The 14,521-nt window shown below is 38.7% G+C and overlaps 1 pseudogene; it reads left to right on the plus strand.

Annotated features, from left to right (window-relative positions):
* The first annotated feature begins 7,901 nt into the window (after window positions 1–7,901).
* Window positions 7,902–14,521, plus strand: part of LOC127679739 (zinc finger protein 501-like) — a 38,679-nt pseudogene continuing 32,059 nt past the window's right edge.

Consider the following 14,521-nt stretch of genomic DNA (forward strand, 5'->3'; position numbering starts at 1 on the left):
TTTAAAGCAGCAACGAAGCTTCTTTATTATTGCTTCTATTGACATAAATTAAGGTAAACCATTTCATGTCATTCTGTGATGGAAACAACCAGCAGGTTCAGTTTTTCTATCTTTCTTTCTTTTTTTTTTTTCCGAGACAGGATTTCTCTGTGTAGCCCTGACTGTCCTGGAACTCATTGTGTAGATCAGGCTGGCCTTGAATTCAGAAATCCACCTGCCTCTGCCTCCCAAGTGCTGGGATTACAGGCCAGTTTTTCTTTTCTTTCTTTCTTTTTTTTTTTTTTTTGGTTAATCTTTTTAATTTCATTCGATATATTTTTTATTTACATTTCAAATGATTTCCCCTTTTCTGGTCCCCCACTCCCCGAAAGTCACATAAACCCCCTTCCCTCCCCCTATTCTCCGACCCACCCCTTCCCACTTCCCTGTTCTGGTTTTGCCTTATACTGCTACACTGAATCTTTCCAGAACCAGGGGCCACTCCTCCATTCTTCTTGTACCTCATTTGATGTGTGGATTATATTTTGGGTATTCCAATTTTCCAGGCTAATATCCACTTATTAGTGATTACATACCATGATTGATCTTTTGAGTCTGGGTTACCTCACTTAGTATGATGCTCTCTTGCTCCATCCATTTTCCATCCAATGAATTTCATGAATTCATTGTTTCTAATGGCTGAATAGTACTCCATTGTGTATATATACCACATTTTTTTGCATCCATTCTTCTGTTGAGGGATACCTGGGTTCTTTCCAGCTTCTGGCTATTAGAAATAAGGCTACTATGAACATAGTGGAGCATATATCCTTATTACATGCTGAGGAATCCTCTGGGTATATGCCCTGGAGTGGTATAGCAGGATCTTTTGGAAGTGATGTGCCCAGTTTTCTGAGGAACCGCCAGACTGATTTCCAGATTGGTTGTACCAATTTGCAACCCCACCAGCAGTGGAGGAGTGTTCCTCTTTCTCCACATCCTCGCCAACACCTGCTGTCTCCTGAGTTTTTAATCTTAGCCATTCTGACTGGTGTAAGGTGAAATGTCAGGGTTGTTTTGATTTGCATTTCTCTGATGACTAATGAAGTTGAGCATTTTTTAAGATGTTTCTCCGCCATCCTACATTCTTCAGGTGAGAATTCTTTGTTTAACTCTGTACCCCATTTTTTAATAGGGTTATTTGGTGTTCTGGGGTCTAACTTCTTGAGTTCTTTGTATATATTGGATATGAGCCCTCTATCTGATGTAGGGTTGGTGAAGATCTTTTCCCAATTTCTTGGTTGTCGATTTGTCCTTTTGATGGTGTCCTTTTCTTTACAGAAACTTTGTAATTTTATGAGGTCCCATTTGTCAATTTTTGATCTTAGAGCATACACTATTGGTGTTCTGTTCAGGAACTTTCCCCCTATCATAACTTTTAAAAGTAGTTAAACTAAAACAGCAATGTGTAGTGTTCAGACACTGGGACTCTGGATTACTAGAATACCATGGCATTCTAGCTTAGAATTCAGTTCACCTGGACTGTTATTTTCATTTTTTTATTTTTTTTTTATTCGATATACTTTATTTACATTTCAAATGATTTCCCCTTTTCTAGGCCCCCCCACTCCCCAAAAGTCCCGTAAGCCCCCTTCTCTTCCCCTGTCTTCCCTCCCACCCCTTCCCAGTTCTCCGTTCTGGTTTTGCCGAATACTGTTTCACTGAGTCTTTCCAGAACCAGGGACCACTCCTCCTTTCTTCTTGCATCTCATTTGATGTGTGGATTATGTTTTGGGTATTCCAGTTTTCTAGGTTAATAACCACTTATTAGTGAGTGCATACCATGATTCACCTTTTGAGTCTGGGTTACCTCACTTAGTATGATGTTCTCTAGCTCCATCCATTTGCCTAAGAATTTCATGAATTCATTGTTTCTAATGGCTGAATAGTACTCCATTGTGTAGATATACCACATTTTTTGCATCCACTCTTCTGTTGAGGGATACCTGGGTTCTTTCCAGCATCTGGCAATTATAAATAGGGCTGCTATGAACATAGTAGAGCATGTATCCTTATTACATGGTGGGGAATCCTCTGGGTATATGCCCAGGAGTGGTATAGCAGGATCTTCTGGAAGTGAGGTGCCCAGTTTTCGGAGGAACCGCCAGACTGATTTCCAGAGTGGTTGTACCAATTTGCAACCCCACCAGCAGTGGAGGAGTGTTCCTCTTTCTCCACACCCTCTCCAACACCTGCTGTCTCCTGAATTTTTAATCTTAGCCATTCTGACTGGTGTAAGGTGAAATCTCAGGGTTGTTTTGATTTGCATTTCCCTAATGACTAATGAAGTTGAGCATTTTTTAAGATGCTTCTCCACCATCCAAAGTTCTTCAGGTGAGAATTCTTTGTTTAACTCTGTACCCCATTTTTTAATAGGGTTGTTCGGTTTTCTGGAGTCTAACTTCTTGAGTTCTTTATATATATTGGATATTAGCCCTCTATCTGTTGTAGGATTGGTGAAGATCTTTTCCCAATTTGTTGGTTGCCGATCTGTCCTCTTGATGGTGTCCTTTGCCTTACAGAAACTTTGTAATTTTATGAGGTCCCATTTGTCAATTCTTGCTCTTAGAGCATACGCTATTGGTGTTCTGTTCAGAAACTTTCTCCCTGTACCGATATCCTCAAGGGTCTTCCCCAGTTTCTTTTCTATTAGCTTCAGAGTGTCTGGCTTTATGTGGAGGTCCTTGATCCATTTGGATTTGAGCTTAGTACAAGGAGACAAGGATGAATCAATTTGCATTCTTCTGCATGCTGACCTCCAGTTGAACCAGCACCATTTGTTGAAAAGGCTATCTTTTTTCCATTGGATGTTTTCAGCCTCTTTGTCGAGGATCAAGTGGCCATAGGTGTGTGGGTTCATTTCTGGATCTTCAATCCTGTTCCATTGATCCTCCTGCCTGTCACTGTACCAATACCATGCAGTTTTTAACACTATTGCTCTGTAGTATTGCTTGAGGTCAGGGATACTGATTCCCCCAGATTTTCTTTTGTTGCTGAGAATAGTTTTAGCTATCCTGTGTTTTTTGTTGTTCCAGATGAATTTGATAATTGCTCTTTCTAACTCTGTGAAGAATTGAGTTGGGATTTTGATGGGTATTGCATTGAATCTGTATATTGCTTTTGGCAAAATGGCCATTTTAGCTATATTGATTCTACCGATCCATGAGCATGGGAGGTTTTCCCATTTTTTGAGGTCTTCTTCCATTTCCTTCTTCAGAGTCTTGAAGTTCTTGTCATACATATCTTTGACATGTTTGGTAAGAGTCACCCCAAGATACTTTATACTGTTTGTGGCTATTGTGAAGGGGGTCATTTCCCTAATTTCTTTCTCACCCTGCTTATCCTTTGAGTATAGGAAGGCCACTGATTTGCTTGAGTTGATTTTATAACCTGCCACTTTGCTGAAGTTGTTTATCAGCTGTAGGAGCTCTCTAGTGGAGTTTTTTGGGTCACTTAGGTAGACTATCATGTCGTCTGCAAATAATGATAGTTTGACTTCTTCCTTTCCAATTTGTATCCCTTTGATCTCCTTATGTTGTCGAATTGCCCGAGCTAGTACCTCAAGTACAATATTGAAAAGATAAGGAGAAAGGGGGCAGCCTTGTCTGGTCCCTGATTTCAGTGGGATTGCTTCAAGTTTCTCTCCATTTAGTTTGATGCTGGCTACCGGTTTGCTGTATATTACTTTTACTATGTTTAGGTATGGGTCTTGAATTCCTGTTATCTTCAAGACTTTAAGCATGAAAGGATGCTGAATTTTGTCAAATGCTTTTTCAGCATCCAATGAAATGACCATGTGGTTTTGTTCTTTGAGTTTGCTTATGTAGTGGATTTTATTGATGGATTTCCGTATATTGAACCAACCCTGCATTCCCGGGATAAAGCCTACTTGATCATGGTGGATGATCGTTTTGATGTGTTCTTGGATTCGGTTGGCAAGAATTTTATTGAGTATTTTTGCATCGATGTTCATAAGGGAAATTGGTCTGAAGTTCTCTTTCTTTGTTGGATCTTTGTGTGGCTTTGGTATCAGCGTAATTGTGGCTTCGTAGAAGGAATTGGGTAGTGTTCCTTCTGTTTCTATTTTGTGGAATAGTTTGAAGAGTATTGGTGTTAACTCTTCTTTGAAGGTCTGGTAGAATTCTGCACTGAAACCATCTGGTCCTGTGCTTTTTTTGGTTGGAAGACTTTCTATGACTCCTTCTATTTCTTTAGGCTTTATGGGACTGTTTAGATGGTCTAGTTGGTCCTGATTTAATTTTGGTATTTGGTATCTCTCAAAGAAATTGTCCATTTCCTCCAGATTCTCCAGTTGTGTTGAGTACAGGTTCTTGTATTGGGATCTGATGATTTTTTGGATTTCCTCAGTTTCCGTTGTTATATCTCCCTTTTCATTTCTAAGTTTGTTAATTTGGATACTTTCTCTGTGCCCTTTGGTCAGTCTGGCTAAGGGTTTATCTATCTTGTTGATTTTCTCAAAGAACCAGCTCCTGGTTTTGTTGATTTTTTGTATGGTTCTCTTTGTTTCTACTTGATTGATTTCGGCCCTGAGTTTGATGATTTCCTGCCTTCTACTCCTCCTGGGTGAAATAGCTTCTTTTTGTTCTAGGGCTTTCAGGTGTGTCATTAAGCTGGTAATGTATGCTCTCTCCGTTTTCTTTTTGGAGTTTTCCTTTTAGCACTGCTTTCATTGTGTCCCATAGATTTGGGTATGTTGTGTTTTCATTTTCATTGTGTTCTAAAAAGTCTTTAATTTCTTTCTTTATCTCTTCCTTGACCAAGGTATCATTGAGTAGAGTATTGTTCAATTTCCACGTGTATGTGGGTTTTCTATTGTTTCTGTTGCTATTGAAGACCACTTTTACTCCATAGTGATCAGATAGGAGGCATGGGATTAGTTCTATCTTCTATTTGTTGAGGTCTGTCTTGTGACCAATTATATGGTCGATTTTGGAGAAGGTACCATGAGGTGCTGAAAAAAAGGTATATTCTTTTGTTTTAGGATAGAATGTTCTATATATATCTGTTAAATCTAATTGGTCCAAAGCTTCAATTAGTTTCATTGTGTCCTTGTTTAGTTTCTGTTTTCCTGATCGGTCCATTGAGGAAAGTGCAGTGTTGAAGTCACCCACAATTATTGTGTTAGGTGCAATGTGTGCTTTGAGTTTTAATAAAGTTTCTTTTATGAAAGAGGGTGCCCTTGCATTTGGAGCATAGATGTTCAGGATTGAGAGTTCTTCTTGTTGTATTTTTCCTTTGACCAGCAAGAAGTGTCCCTCAGAGTCTCTTTTGATGACTTTGGGTTGAAAGTCAATTTTATCTGATATTAAAATGGCTACTCCAGCTTGTTTCCTGAGACCATTTGCTTGTAAAATTGTCTTCCAGCCTTTTACTCTAAGGTAGTGTTTGTCTTTGACCCTGAGGTGTGTTTCCTGTAAGCAGCAAATTGTAGGGTCCTGTTTACGTATCCAGTCAGTTAGTCTGTGTCTTTTTATTGGGGCATTAAGTACATTGATGTTAAGAGATATTAAGGAATAGTGATTGTTACTTCCTATCTTTTTTGACGTTATTTTTTAAATTTGATTGCTTAACTTCTTTTGGGTTTGATGAAAGGTTACTATCTTGCTTTTTCCAGGGTGAAGTTTCCCTCCTTGTATTGGTGTTGTCCTCCTATTATCCTTTTTAGGGCTGGGTTTGTGGCTAGATATTGGGTAAACTTGGTTTTGTCGTGAAATATCTTAGTTTCTCCGTCTATGGTGATTGAGAGTTTTGCTGGATATAGTAGTTTTGGTTGGCATTTGTGTTCTCTTAGAGTCTGCATGAGATCTGCTCAGGACCTTCTAGCCTTCATAGTCTCAGGTGAAAAGTCTGCTGTGATTCTGATAGGTCTTCCTTTATATGTTACTTGGCCTTTTTCTCTTACTGCCTTTAATATTCTTTCTTTGTTTAGCTCATTTGGTGTTTTGATTATTATGTGACAGGAAGTATTTCTGTTCTGGTCCAGTCTGTTTGGAGTTCTGTAGGCTTCTTGTATATTCATAGGCATCTCTCTCTTTAGGTTAGGGAAGTTTTCTTCCATAATTTTATTGAAGATATTTGCTGGCCCTTTAAGTTGTAAATCTTCACTCTCATCTATGCCTATAATCCTTAGGTTTGGTCTTCTCATTGTGTCCTGGATTTCCTGGATATTTTGGGTTACAAGCTTTTTGCATTTTGCATTTTCTTTAACTGTTGAGTCCATGGTTTCTATGAAATCTTTAGCATCTGAGATTCTTTCTTCTATTTCTTGTATTCTGTTGTTGATATTTGCATCTCTGTCCCCTGATTTCTTCCCAAGGCTTTCTATCTCCAAAGTTGTCTCCTTTTGAGTTTTCTTAGTTGTTTCTACTTCTGATTTTAGATCCTGGATGGTTTTGCTTAGCTCCTTCACTTGCTTGTTTGTGCTTTCCTGTAATTCTTTAAGAGATTTTTGTGTTTTCTCTTTCATGACCTCAGCCTGTTGACCAAAGTTCTCCTGTATTTCTTTAAGAGATTTTTGTGTTTCGTCTTTCATGGCCTCAGCCTGTTGACCAAAGTTCTCCTGTATTTCTTTAAGTGTTTTTTGCATTTCCTCCTTGTTGGCTTTTGTATTCTCCTGGATTTCTTTCAATGATTTTTGTGTTTCCCTTGCAAGGGCTTCTAACTTTTGATCCATTTTCTCCTGAATTTCTTTAAGTATGTCCTTCATGTGTTCCTGTACCAGCATCATGACCAGTGATTTTAGATCCAAATCTTGTTTTACTGGTGTGATGGGGTATCCAGGACATGCTGGTAGAGGAGAATTGGGTTCAGATGTTGCCATATTGCCTTGATTTCTGTTAGTGACGTTCCTGCGTTTGCCTTTTGCCATCTAGCTCTCACTGGTGTTACTTGGTCTTGTCAGTGCTGGACTCACCAGTGCAAGCTGCCCCTTCCCTGTTGGCCTCTGGTGCACAGCTTACACCCTGCACTGCCTGTAGACAGGGTGCTGCTGTCCAGGCTGTTCAGATCCCAAAGCGGGCACCTGAAGGCTCCCGCTGGGGCCCGCAGTATTTACCGGAGCACACCGACTTCTCCCAGCTGGCCGCCCGGAAGCCCCCGCTAGCCTCTTGAGGGACCTGGAGATGTGGTGCGGCCGCCCAGGCTGATCTGAAGCGGAGAGAGTTGAGCTGAGGGCTTCTGCCTGAGGCCTTGCCCCAGATTGTGTCTGTGGACCAGATGGAGCCCGTGTGCACCCCCAGGGAGTGCCGAAGGTGTATGCTGCTGTGACCTCCCCTGTGTTCCGCTCACTCCGCTGGGCAGCTGATTCCCCAACCGGGCTGGCGCACACAAGGTTAGCCTGGTCGCCCAGGCCCTGAGTCCAGGCAAAAGCCTGGGAGGCCAAGGTCCGAGCAAAGTTCCCCTAGGGCTATGACTGTTAATTGGGTCCGCCAGGTGACCCGGATGGCCGGCGTGCGCGTCCGCGCTCCCCAAAAGCACCAGGAGAGTCTGTTGTGCTAACAACCTCCTGGGCAGGTTGACACACAGATGGCCCACCAAGCTGCCCAGTTCTTGGGGTCAGTCCTGTGCCTTTTGGGGCCTAGACCCCCATTTTGTTAGCCTCAGGCTACGCTTGTTAGCCGTCTCTGCCCTCCCGAGCACTCTGGGTCCTGTAGGCAAAATGGCGGCGCGTGCGCTGGCCAGGGCAAAAAAACCTCCTGGCTGGGTTGGCACCCCGATGGCCACCCGAACAGCCCAGGGCCTGGGTGCAGGCCAACGCCCATCGGGCTCAGACCCCTGTGGTGTTGGCCTCGGATTATGTTTGTGTACCTCAGTCTGTCTGATCTGTGGAGTCCAAAATCAAGATGGAGGTGAGTCTCTCCTGACTGGCGGGAAGCGGAGTTCTGAAGTGGCTTCCGTGCAGAGAAAGGCTCCGCAGAACTGCAGCTGCTTGCCGCCAGGCTGGTCAGCGAAGGTCAGTGGTCGTGGACGCAGGGCCTAACTGGACCCTGTGTCGCCTTGGTTCCACCGCTGATGGCCCTTCAGCTGGACCAGCCACTGCTGCCGCCGCCGCCGCTGCTGCCCCACTCTGTTATTTTCTTTGTGCATATTTCTATGTTAATTTTCTTTTGGATCCAGGTAAAGTCACCTTTGTATTATGACTGTACCATACTCACTCTCTTTCTGTATTCTGCACTACTGTCTGTGCAAGATCATTGTGGGATTTTCTAAAGAAATTTGTGAAATCAGTACTCTATCTGCTGACTTATCACTGTTAGAAGGAAAACTGAAGGACTGGATTTCCACACTTGATTTTTCCTGTCTTAGTGTTATGGCATAGAAAGTTTATGTATTCACTTGTTCCTAGGAAATCATTATTTTGCTCATCAATTCTCATTAATTTTACATGACTTTCTATGGCACTCGATCATCTGATTTTTCCCAGTGACAATCTTAACTACTGAGTCAGGGGTGTAGAAAGAAACCATCCATATAATGGTTCCATACCAAGAGAAATATTTGACTTGAGAAAAATGTAAGGTCAATGTAATACATAAAAAGTGCTGACTAGTTGCTGATAATGATAATTTTCACAAGGGTTGTCAAAGATCGACCATCATAAAACATATTTTTTATGGTCTTGGGACCTGATACACCATTCCTGTTATCAATCTGCATGTGGGTCTGTAACATGTAGATGTATCAACACGCGAGTTCGTCGAATTGTAATAAACCTTTACCATACTATTAAAAAAGTGGAGAAAAAACTGGCTTAAAGTTGTCACATAAGTAAATTATGTTTAAAGACATCTCTGGCTTTTAATTGTAATATTCTACATATTAATGCATTCATATGGATGCCAAGGGATCCAGATCAATACATACAAACGTGTGCATGGGAGTTAGAAAACAGGGCCATATTGAAAGGAGAGGTAAGTTGGAAATAAAAGTTTTATCTTATGAAAAATTGAAAGCCTTCTTAGATGATGATAAAATTGTAACTAAATCTGATGACATTTTCTTTTGCAAAATGCATGATATTTGAGAGATAGAATCTTTGTACTCCAAGACAGCAGACACACATGCACTATATATATATATGTATGTATATATCCACACACACAGTATATATATATATATACACTGTATCTTCCTGGTAAGAATGAAGTGGAGTCTTATGTGATTCAATTGGAGGCATCAGTCAAGGTAGCCACTTGCCATTTGTCCTTGACTCTAGACACAGGAATTTAAGTTCTCAGAAATAGCTCTGAGTAATCGTGTTTGCAGCACATATGTATGTGCTTTCCATTTGTGCTCGGTGCTGGCTGATGTTAGAGGCCTCGGATTATAAATATATTCCTTTCTACACTAAATATGTCACTCCATGCTCAATATCTGAAGAAATGTTAACGATTCCTCATATCATTTTGCTTTTAATAAATTTATGTTATCTAGTTTTGTACATAATGGAGTTGTCTTAATTTCATCTTTATATTTTTCAAACCCTGTGGTGAAATTTCAAAAAGTGTTATAATATTTGAGAGTGGAAGAAAAACATCAAAAAGATTAATGAGTGCTTCTATGATAAAAAACTCCACAGGTCAGTCTGCTCTCCACAAAACTTTGAAAAAATATCCTTTTATTATTCAAACCATTCAAAATTGTATTATCTCTCTGTGGAAATGCTATCTAAAGTGCTTATTTTCTATGATCTTCATTTTCTTCTGGGATGATAAAACTATAATGGTTAAGTGTTTCACATATCTAACACCATTATATTTTCACTAGATTTTCTACAATTTCCATGAACTGAACACCTGCCAGTCTCAAAGAGAATCAATTTTAAATAATTCTCAAAAGCCATATTAATGGCAAATTTATTCATTGGATGGAGTTGTGTAATTTTATATTACTGTGGAAGGAAGATCTTATTTCAGAGATGATCAGGGTTCCAGACAAAAGCTTGTGAATGTGGTTATAAAAATCTGTGGACACTGATACCATTGAGCAATATATGGAAGGGAACAATTTGTAGAAGGATAAAATTATAAAGGATTCAATCCTCTTTAGAGGCACAGGTGATGATAGGAATATGTGTCTTTATTTTGCTATAACATTGATGTGTTTGTGAGCAGATTTAGATGGCAGTATTCTACTTTTTGGCATTTTATGTCAAAAATGATCATGTATTTGTATACACCTGAAATGTGTTTGTCTCAAGAGAGATACTTCCCAATGTTCTGTGGTAATTTCTCAATATAGAAATAGTTCCCTTTTTCTTTTGGTGTGTGGGTTTATTTCTGGATCTTCAATTCTATTCCATTGTTCTACATGACTGTCTCTGTACAAATACCATGTGGGTTTTTTTTTTATCACTATTGTTTTGTAGTAGAGCTTGAGGGGGGATGGTGATTCCCCTGTGAACTTCTCATATTGTCGAGATTCGTTTTTGCTATCCTGTTTTTTTCCATTCCAGATCAACTTGGGAATTGGTCTATCTCCCTGAAGAATTGACTTGGAGTTGTGATGGGTATTGCTTTGATTCTGTAGGTTGATTTGGGTAAGATGGCCATTTTTTCTTTTTTAATCCTGTTGATCCATTAGCATAGGAGATCTTTAAATTTTCTGAGGTCTTATGTGTTTTATTTCTTCAGGGACTTGAAGTTCTTGTCAAATAAATCTTACACTTGCTTGATTAGAGTGACTATCATGAAGGGTGTTATTTTTCTAATTTCTTTCTCAGCTTATTTATACTTTGAATAGAGGAAGGCTACTGATTTGTTTGAGTCAATTTTATATCCAGCTAATTTGTTGACATTGTTTACCATGTGATATACATGTCTCTGTATATGGGGACAGCTCAGGAACTGGCTGAGACTAAAATGTCTATACACAGCAAATAACACTTATTAGGAATTACATACATACCATCCTTTATGAGGACATATATAATAAGTAACATTGTAGTTTGACTAGGTGATCAAGCTAACCTGAAGAAAGGCAGTCAGTTGTCTTTCTTTATTGATCTTCATTGACCAATCTGTGCACCCTGCATGCTCCATATAAATGTATTTTCTTGTTGCTTTTGAGTTTTGTATACTACATGATGAAAGAAGAGAAAGACAGCCCTGAAAAGATTCACACTCCAGGATGCTGAGATTCGGGGACCTTCCATTCCAGCTTCTCGCTTGACTCTACTTCAATTACATCAAAGTTGATTGTTTTAAAGATTTGCTTCCAGAACTTTACTTGCCTCTTCAGCTTTTCAGAATGGCATGATCAAGATGTCAGCTGATCAATGAACATTGTCAGTACATAGTGACTGGAAGGCAAATAATGCCAGCTAGCTAGCTCTCTTCTGACAAGCCAATTTTACTATTTCCCTTTGGGACCCCAGATGGGAATTCTTTGCCCCAATTCATCTTGAAGCAGATAGAAGACAGTCATAGTCTCAGTTCCTTATATTGGCATGGATAGTTCTGATTATTTTAGGAATTATAGTTTTGTTGTCATTTTAGGGATACATTATAAATGTAGCTTTGGACAAGGAAGGAAGTAAAGAACTTAAATCCAGGGATTTCTACCTTTCCTTTCATCTTCTCTATCCTTCTTTCTTAGGTAAAGGAGAAGGGGGTGGAAAAGAAAAATGGGAATATAGTAATATCATAGAGATTATAGAAATAGACAAATAGGGATAGGTTAGCAATAATATTTTTAAGCAAAACATTACATAGCCAGATCTTACATTAGTAGAAGTCTTTACAATTGATATAAAGTTGAAGTTAAAATCTCTTACATTGGTTCAGAGTTTATTTTATGTAAATTTAATGTTTTCATTGGTATAAATGTATTATTGATATAAAACTTGGATTAATATTGTTATTCCAATGTAGGCATTGTGCCTATATAACACATTTAAGAATACAAGGTTTAGATCCTGTTCTTCTAGAACTGAAATTATAAACTGTTTTTAGATGATTTAAGTGAAACAAGTTAAGGGCCAGATAGCAAAATTGAGGTTGTAAATTAATTAAAAGGGGGTTCCTGAGTCATTTTGATTAGAAATGGCTGAGAGTATTCAAGGCTTAGTAGTTCAGAGATTCTTTAGGTAGATAGATGGTCTTCAAAGGCGTCAAAAGTCCACAGAATATGATGCTTATTGACATTTCTTTATTAAAGATCATTTGACTGGAGACCTGTCTGCTCCTGACAGCACCCATTTCTTGAATTCTGAGAAGAAATGCAGTATCAATTCAGTTGCTTCAGTTGTGGCAAGGTAATCACCAGGCAAGAATTGCCTCATTTCATCTACAGACAAATACTGTTCAAAAAAAAAAAAAAAAAAAAAAAAAAAAAAAAAAAAAAAAGGACACACTATGCAGAATAGTCAACTGATAATCTCTTCCAAGACAGAGTAATCAGCCCTTCAAAATTCTGCATTACCAAGGTCTGTCCGATGATCCTGAGCCAGAAGACTAAAGACTGATACTCCAACATTTTGGAGTATAGGGTCTGCCTGGCTAAGTTTTAGAAGTTATATTTAGTTCTTCTCATACTTTCAGATAATATTAGTCATTTTTTGATTATTGATGGGATTGAAGAATAATAATCTTATAGTAAGTCCAAGCTGTTTAGCATTTAGAAAAATGATATAGATTTGAGAGGATGGTTTTCAGATGGGGTTTCAATCTAAAGCCAGGACTTGAGTCAAGGGTAGTATTATAAGTCTTTTAAGTTTGGAAAGATGGCAGAGGTACTACGTAATTAAAAAAAATTGATTGACTGGGTGTTAGGTGTATACTGTAAGTTATGAATTACAAAATGGTAATAATTGGGCTCAATTGATGTCTGAGATAAAAGAGTCTTTTAATTGGACAGAAAGAGCGAAATGTTTTGGATAGCCTGGGGCTTGTATTTTGATGCTAATTCCATTCCTCAGAGGGACTGTTGATGAGGAGTTGCCTTGTGAACCTTCTCCCACCTTAATTTTCAAATAAAGGCTTGAGCCAATGATTGGGCTGGAGAAAGGGGGAGGAGCTGAGAGTTTAGGGGAGGAGCCACAGGGAAGGAATAGGAAGGGAAGACCTCCTAGGGTTCGAAAGAGAGGCTGCAGGGAGAGAAGCTTGTGGCCTGGAGAAACTGCAAGTTACATGGGATAATATAGATGGGAATAGAATAGTGTAGTGGGGGATCTGCCCAATCTATGCTTATAGATTGTTTTGTTTACTGATTGAGTTGAGACTTCTTTTACTGGGTAATTGGGTTGGAGACACCGTTGGGTTTTGATTGAATTGTGATTAGAAGTAGTGGGTCTTACTTTATGGTAACTGAAACTGTTCCTTATGGATTTTCTACAATCTTAAACTCTCAGTGAGCTGAGGGATTTTATGTATAATCGTCTGCATTCTTTTCTCTTTATCTATTGAGCAAAGCATTGTGAAAAGTCCAAGTACTTTCTGAAGAATATATTATAATGATAAACATGACATTTTCACCTTAGAACAAAGAGGCTTGAAAAGTGCTGTGAAAGGAGCTTATAGTAAAAGTACCAGGGATTTTTTATCCTTTGAGGTAGGGATGATCAGGGATTCAGGAGACTGAAAGTGAAACCGGCGTGTTCCCTTGAAAGCTGTTGTGATGATGTACAAATTAGTAGAGGTGCTTTTTTTGAATAGGAATTTGGTTCAGTTCCCAAAACACAGAGTAGCTGATAACCAACCTTAATGTCAGTTTGGACATCTGAAGCCTTTTTCTGAGTGTAGATAGCAACAAACATGGAAAATACACACAGACTCTCACCAAACATAAATCTCAGAGTAACATAAGCATATCTATCAAAAAAGTGAGGAAACAAAGATGGTACAAGTTTGTTTTCCATGTTCTGTCTCTGTATGATTGATCCTGTAGGTATCTATTTCAAATAATCACAAGATTTTGTTCTTGTGATTGAATTTCTATGTAAAATTAATATTAGAGAAATTATAATTTACTTAGCTGTGCATTTCACTGATGAGGTCACCATTGTATCTGTATCTCTTTGTGCCTGAATAACAGTATTAAATGATTTTTTTAAGATTGTGACATATTGTAACAGTAGGAAAATTCATGCTTTTAGATTTTTTTGTCTGAAAGACTTGAAAGATTCTTCAGACACCATTCATTTTTTGTTCCATTTTTACATTTCCTGAACTGACTTTGATAAAATTCTGCACAAACTTTCAAACTATCCTTCTTGTCTTTCCATTGATTGATATCATCTGTTCTATTCCTCAGCCCATATTCAATAATTTCCACTAGACTAATTTTAATGTTCATTTTTATTCTAATTAGGGATGCTTTTGAACTCTGATTTCTTAAAATTCCATATCACTTTAGAATTACTTTTTATATTGTGCAGAAATGGTTCATTCCTGCTGAAAAAAATTGTTTGCCAAGGAAACTTCCTTTTCAGTTGTATATACATGTGAAGTGAGAACATGCTATT

Source organism: Apodemus sylvaticus, chromosome 3 (assembly GCF_947179515.1).
Source record: "Apodemus sylvaticus chromosome 3, mApoSyl1.1, whole genome shotgun sequence".
In the NCBI taxonomy this organism is placed as follows: domain Eukaryota; kingdom Metazoa; phylum Chordata; class Mammalia; order Rodentia; family Muridae; genus Apodemus; species Apodemus sylvaticus.